This window comes from Aquarana catesbeiana, linkage group LG10 (assembly GCF_042186555.1).
Source record: "Aquarana catesbeiana isolate 2022-GZ linkage group LG10, ASM4218655v1, whole genome shotgun sequence".
In the NCBI taxonomy this organism is placed as follows: domain Eukaryota; kingdom Metazoa; phylum Chordata; class Amphibia; order Anura; family Ranidae; genus Aquarana; species Aquarana catesbeiana.
In genome coordinates, this window is record NC_133333.1 from 12,359,430 (window position 1) to 12,366,859 (window position 7,430).

General features: G+C 51.4%; 1 protein-coding gene across 1 annotated transcript in view; it reads right to left on the reverse strand.

Annotated features, from left to right (window-relative positions):
- LOC141110340 (uncharacterized) overlaps nt 1–7,430 on the reverse strand; it is a 113,284-nt gene that overhangs the window by 947 nt on the left and 104,907 nt on the right. The gene's annotated exons all lie outside the window — the stretch shown is intronic.

Consider the following 7,430-nt stretch of genomic DNA (forward strand, 5'->3'; position numbering starts at 1 on the left):
GGTACCCCTACCCATTCCCCTAGGGAAAAAGTGCCAATAAAAAAAACACACTGCACAGGTTTCTAAAGTAATTTATTAGACAGCTCCGGGGGGGAGTCTTCTTCCGGCTTCAGGGGTCTTCTTCCGACTTCGGGGTCTTCTTCCGACTTCGGGGGTCTCTCCAGTTCTTCTCCACTGTCCCCGGCCTTTTCTCCCATTGTTCGACCTGTTCTCCGTGCTCTCCGGGTCTTCTGCCGGGCTCCTCTGCTATCTTCTGCTCTTTTGCCGCTCTTTTGCTAGCGGAGGAGCCGATAAGGGTCTGGTATGGATTTTGAGGGGGGGACCCCATGCCGTTTTTCGGCGTAGGGGGTTCCCCTTAAAATCCATACCGGACCGAAGGGCCTGGTATGCCCCTGTGGGGGAACCCATGCCGGTTTTTTATTTAAAATTTGGCGTGGAGTTCCCCCTCAAGATTCATACCAAACAGTGCCGGGCATAGGCGGGGATCCAAGTCAGATCCCCATTCAATACAGTCGGTACCCTGTCGGGTTGCTATGGAAATCTCAAACCGCAGCTAAACGCAACCGCAGCTAATCACACTGTACCAATGCAGCTGATTGCAGTGCCTGGAGTCTTAAATTTCACAGAAAAAAAAACATGCTTTTAACTGTGGCAGAATAGCCGTCCGTGTCACACTGGGGCATTTTTCAGATGCTATAGCACTAAAAATAGCGCCTGAAAAACGCCCCAAAGAATTGGCTCTATTCACTCCAGTGTGAATCGGGCTTTCACACTGGAGCAGTGCGCTAGCAGGACAGTAAGTGTTTCTGCAGTGTTTTCTGCGGTGTTTGCCGCATTTTTGGACCGGCGTTTTACCGCGATTTTTCTGCAATTTGCGTTTTTTTTTTTACACTGTATATAGCCAGTTGCTAAAGAGGGGGCCAGGAAGCTGGCCGCCGCGTCCTTAACAACCGATGAGATCAGCTGACTTCCCGCTCAATGTAAAAAAAAAAAAATGCCGGCTAAAAAAAAAAATTGAGAAAAAAAACAGCCTAGGCCCCCCCCCCCCCCCCGGTCCATACCAGGCCCTTGTATTTTTTAACACTACATTACTTTTTTTACAGGTGAATGGGTAGGGGTTACAATGTACCCCTTACTCATTCACACAGGGGGGGCCAGGATCTGGGGGCCCCCTTGTTAAAGGGGGCTTCCAGTTTCCGATAAGCCCTCCGCCCGCAGACCCCGACAACCACCGGGCAAGGGTTGTCGGAAGAGGTTCTTGTCCCCAGGACTGCCATCAGGGGGGTAGAGGCAGTACTCCTGTAAGGGGCCCGAGCATCCCAAGGGGCCCGCCTGGCTGCCCCCCCCTTCCCCTGCTACAGAGAGGGAGAGGGGAGCATACACATTCTGTTGCTGATATAACATCCAGCACAGCCAGGGAATGGGATGGGCGAGCAAGCCAACTGGATGTCCACTGTGCAGCTTGGACTAGAGACTTCACCTGTCAGATGAGAGCTGTGATGTCGGGTATGGGTGGGACTACTACTCAGACCATCCCCCTTTGTCAAGCAACCAGTGTATAGGGGAAGAGGCATTCGTACATTGCTGGCTGGGGAAAAGGTACCAAGGCAGGTTTTTTCAGCTTTCAGTTTCTGCATTCATTGAAAGTGGTGGTAGAGCAGCTCTCCCACAGCTCCTTCAACAGCCTCCCTGCTCTGCACCACAATCCTTATCTCCTATCTGGTCGGGAGTTCAGAAGCTGAAAAGGAGTTTACAGAAAAGTAGTTTTACAAAATCATGTGGAGGATGGTGGAGCTTTGAGGGATGGGAAGATGTGGGGAGAGGAGAGGTGTGTGTATTGCAGAGGTTATTAGCAGTGGAGGAGAGGTGCAGTATTGGGATGTACATGGATGAATGGACTCTGTACCTAGTGTTCTCTTGAACCCTGTACATAAAATACACCAGAACCCTCCATCCTGTACATAACGCACTCCAGAACCCTCCATCCTGTACATAACATACACCAGAACCCTCCATCCTGTACATAACGCACACCAGAACCCTCCATCCTGTACATAACATACACCAGAACCCTCCATCCTGTAGATAACATACACCAGAACCCTTCATCCTGTACATAACACACCAGAACCCTCCATCCTGTACATAACATACACCAGAACCCTCCATCCTGTACACAACGCACGCCAGAACCCACCTTCCTGTACACAACGCACGCCAGAACCCACCTCCCTGTACACAACGCACGCCAGAACCCACCTTCCTGTACATAACATACACCAGAACCCACCTTCCTGTACATAACGCACACCAGAACCCACCTTCCTGTACATAACGCACTCCAGAACCCTCCATCCTGTACATAACGCACGCCAGAACCCACCTTCCTGTTCATAGCGCACGCCAGAACCCACCTTCTTGTACACAACGCATGCCAGAACCCACCTTCCTGTACATAACATACACCAGAACCCACCTTCCTGTACACAACGCACGCCAGAACCCACCTTCCTGTACATAACATACACCAGAACCCACCTCCCTGTACATAACGCACACCAGAACCCACCTTCCTGTACACAACGCCCGCCAGGACCCACCTTCCTGTACACAACGCACGCCAGAACCCACCTTCCTGTACATAACATACACCAGAACCTACCTCCCTGTACATAACGCACACCAGAACCCACCTTCCTGTACACAACGCACGCCAGGACCCACCTTCCTGTACACAACGCATGCCGGGACCCACCTTCCTGTACACAACGCACGCCAGGACCCACCTTCCTGTACACAACGCACGCCAGGACCCACCTTCCTGTACACAACGCACGCCAGAACCCACCTCCCTGTACACAACGCACGCCAGAACCCACCTTCCTGTACATAACATACACCAGAACCCACCTTCCTGTACATAACGCACACCAGAACCCACCTTCCTGTACATAACGCACTCCAGAACCCTCCATCCTGTACATAACGCACGCCAGAACCCACCTTCCTGTTCATAGCGCACGCCAGAACCCACCTTCTTGTACACAACGCATGCCAGAACCCACCTTCCTGTACATAACATACACCAGAACCCACCTTCCTGTACACAACGCACGCCAGAACCCACCTTCCTGTACATAACATACACCAGAACCCACCTCCCTGTACATAACGCACACCAGAACCCACCTTCCTGTACACAACGCACGCCAGGACCCACCTTCCTGTACACAACGCACGCCAGAACCCACCTTCCTGTACACAACGCACGCCAGAACCCACCTCCCTGTACACAACGCACGCCAGAACCCACCTTCCTGTACATAACATACACCAGAACCCACCTTCCTGTACATAACGCACACCAGAACCCACCTTCCTGTACATAACGCACTCCAGAACCCTCCATCCTGTACATAACGCACGCCAGAACCCACCTTCCTGTTCATAGCGCACGCCAGAACCCACCTTCTTGTACACAACGCATGCCAGAACCCACCTTCCTGTACATAACATACACCAGAACCCACCTTCCTGTACACAACGCACGCCAGAACCCACCTTCCTGTACATAACATACACCAGAACCCACCTCCCTGTACATAACGCACACCAGAACCCACCTTCCTGTACACAACGCACGCCAGGACCCACCTTCCTGTACACAACGCACGCCAGAACCCACCTTCCTGTACATAACATACACCAGAACCCACCTCCCTGTACATAACGCACACCAGAACCCACCTTCCTGTACACAACGCACGCCAGGACCCACCTTCCTGTACACAACGCATGCCGGGACCCACCTTCCTGTACACAACGCACGCCAGGACCCACCTTCCTGTACACAACGCACGCCAGGACCCACCTTCCTGTACACAACGCATGCCAGGACCCACCTTCCTGTACACAATGCACGCCAGGACCCACCTTCCTGTACACAACGCACGCCAGGACCCACCTTCCTGTACACAATGCACGCCAGGACCCACCTTCCTGTACACAACGCACGCCAGAACCCACCTTCCTGTACACAACGCACGCCAGAACCCACCTTCCTGTACACAACGCACGCCAGGACCCACCTTCCTGTACACAACACACGCCAGAACCCACCTTCCTGTACACAACGCACGCCAGAACCCACCTTCCTGTACACAACGCACGCCAGGACCCACCTTCCTGTACACAACGCACGCCAGAACCCACCTTCCTGTACACAACGCACGCCAGAACCCACCTTCCTGTACACAACGCACTCCAGAATCCTGCACTCTGTACCTCACACTTTCCTGAACCCTGCACTCTGTACGTAAGTGTCAGCAGGTTACAGACTGGTCTGCATATAATGTACAGTACGGTGTCAGTGTATAAGATCAGTCTGTATTGTATAATGACACTGTACTGCATTGGAGTGGGGGTTTGCATTGTGGATGGTAGAGGTTGGTAGGAGGACAGTTGGGGGACACCAAAATGCATACTCGCCAAAGTAGACAAAATTCCTTGCACAGGCCCTGTCTATCTACATCCACACACAGCATCATCCATCCATCCCTCCAGTCTCCACAATGTATCCTCATCCACGCCCAGCACCATCCATCTATCCATTCCTCCAGTCTCCACAATGTGGGCGGATTCGGTGGGACGGCCAGTGGGCAGGCCCTGGGGAATGTTGGTAATCAGGCCCCGGGGGGGTCCAGGCCTAAAGCTGTGTAAGGGGCCCCAAAATTTCTGATGGCTGCCCTGATTGTCCCCATCAACATGAGGGCAAGGTGCTTTGGGGTGGGGGGCGCAGAGCCCCCCCCCTGCCCCAAAGCACCCATCTCCCATGTTGAGGGCATGCGGCCTGGTATGGTTCAGGGGGGGGGGGGCGCTCGCTCGTCCTCTCCCTTTCCTGACCTGCCGGGCTGCGTGCTCGGATAAGGGTCTGGTATGAATTTTGAGGGGACCCCCATGCCATTTAAAAAAAAAACATTTTGGGCATGGGGGTCCCCTCCGAATCCATACTAGACCCAAGGGCCTGGTATGGACCTGGGGGGGGACCCCACGCTGTTTTTTTTCACAATTTTTTTTTTTTAACCGGCATTTTTTTTTTTACATTGAGCGGGAAGTCAGCTGACAGCTGATGACTCATTGGTTGTTGACGGTTTCCCAGCCCCCTTCTTAGCAATCAGCTATATACAGTGTAAAAAAAAAAGAAATAAAAAAAAACAAATCGCGGTAAAAATGCGGTACTTGCGTTTTGGATGCTGGTCCATTGAAATCTATTACAAGCAAAACGCTGCATTTTGCGGGAAAAAAGTCCCCGACCCTTTCCAAAAACACAGAGGCACAAAAATGCATTGATGTGAACATGTTCCCTAGGATGTTAAAAAATTCCCATGCATTTCTGCAAAATGCATCAAAAAACGCATTAGTGTGAATAGAACCTAAGGCCCTTTTCACACTGGGGCGGGGGGCGTCTGCGGTAAAGCGGCGCTATTTCTAGCGCCGCTTTACTGTCGTTTTAGCTGCGTTATTCGGCTGCTAGCGGGGCAGTTTTAACCCCTCTGCTAGCAGCCAAAAATGGGTTAAATCCGCCCGCAAAATGCCGCTGGAACGGCATTTTGCCGGCAGTATCACAGCGCTGCCCCATTGATTTTAATGGGGAGGAGCAATGAGTTCACCGCTCCAAAGAAGCTGCTGGCAGGACTTTTTGTGATGCTCTGCCAGCGCACCACTCCAGTGTAAAAGCCCTCATTGGAGTGAATGGAGCTGCGTTTTTCAGGCGCTATTTTTAGTGCTGTAGCACCTAAAAACGCCCCAGTGTGAAAGGGGCCTAAAAAAAGTCCTGCTAGCAGCATCTTTGGAGCGGTGTATAAACCGCTCCTGCCCATTGAAATCAATGGGAAAGTGCGGCTATGCCGCCGCCAAAACGCCGCTGCGGTGGCGTTTTGCGGGCGGATTTAACCCCTTTTCGGGCCGCTAGCGGGGGTTAAAACCGCTAGCGGCCAAATACCGCCAGTAAAGCAGCGCAAAAAATAGCGCAGTTTTAACGCTGCCGCCCGCACTGCCCCAGTGTGAAAGGGGCCTAAGGCCCCCCTCACACGGACGGACCTTTCAGGTCCACCTCGGACCTGAACGGACACTCCATAGACCTCTATGGAGGGTCGGATGTCAGTGGTGACGGTGACGTGTCTGCTGACATCCGACCCACTCCAATCCTAAAAAGTGGAACGGAGGAAAAACCTATTTTTCCATCCATCTGCGGATCGGATCGGGTGACGACGGACTCTACGGTCCGTCATCATCCGATCCCCCATAGAGGAGAGCAGCGCTCTGACAGGTCCGTCGCTGCACAGTGTGCAGAGACAGACCTGTCATCTGCCTGCCCAGCGGGGATCGACGGAGCAATCCCCCACTGAGCAGAGCGGCCTCCGTACACGGGGTACAAAGTCCCATCGTGTGTATGAGACTTAAACACCAGAAATTCAAGTTTTCATATCTTTAAAGGTCACCATACACTGGCCAATCAGTTAGATCTTCCATAAATTAGATTCAGTGCAAGAGCCTGTTTGGTTTTCTACAATTAGAAGTAATTCTTACAGTGCATCTTCCTATTACCGCTTTAGTCTAATGCTCTCTTTCCACTATTTCAACCCAAAAGTTGCGTGATTTACAATGTACTTTTTCGGCTTGTTTTCCACTATTGCGACTTGTCATGCCACTTGGGACTGAAAAGTTGCATCACAAGTTCTACCCCATGATTTACAATGAGTACCGTTCATATGTCTGCGACTTCAAGTCGCAGCAACTTCAAAGTAGTCCCTGCACTACTTTGGTCCCACTTTCATACGACTTGAGGTCCATAGACCTCAAAAATACACAGCAATTGCTTCAAGTTTTGGCAAAAAGTTGTGGGAAACTCGCGGCAAAAAGCACGCAACTTGGGCTTGCAACAGTGGAAACCGAGCCTTAATGCCGTGTCATGCGACTAATTCAAAACATCTGAGAAAAAGTCGCGCTGAAGTTGGAACAAAGTAGTGCAAGAACTTTTTTTGGGAGTTGCACCATTTAGAATGGGGGAACATTGAAATGCATGTGTTTTTACTTGTCCTGCGACTTCACATGTGTCAAGTCGCACAACAACTCGCAGTAGCGGAAAGAGAGCTTAAGGCCACTTGGGACTGAAAAGTTGCATCACAAGTTGTACCCCACAATTTACAATGAGTACCGTTCATATGTGTGCGACTTGCTTACGCCCATGCCGTATACACAGCGGGCACACATCTTTATTACAGAAATCCATATTTGGCATGGAAATTAACCACTTGCTTACTGGGCACTTAAACCCCCCTGCTGTCCTGACCAATTTTCAGCGCTGATCCATTTTGAATGACAATTGCGCGGTCATACTTAGCCAAATGTTGTTTTTTTTTTAAGTTCCC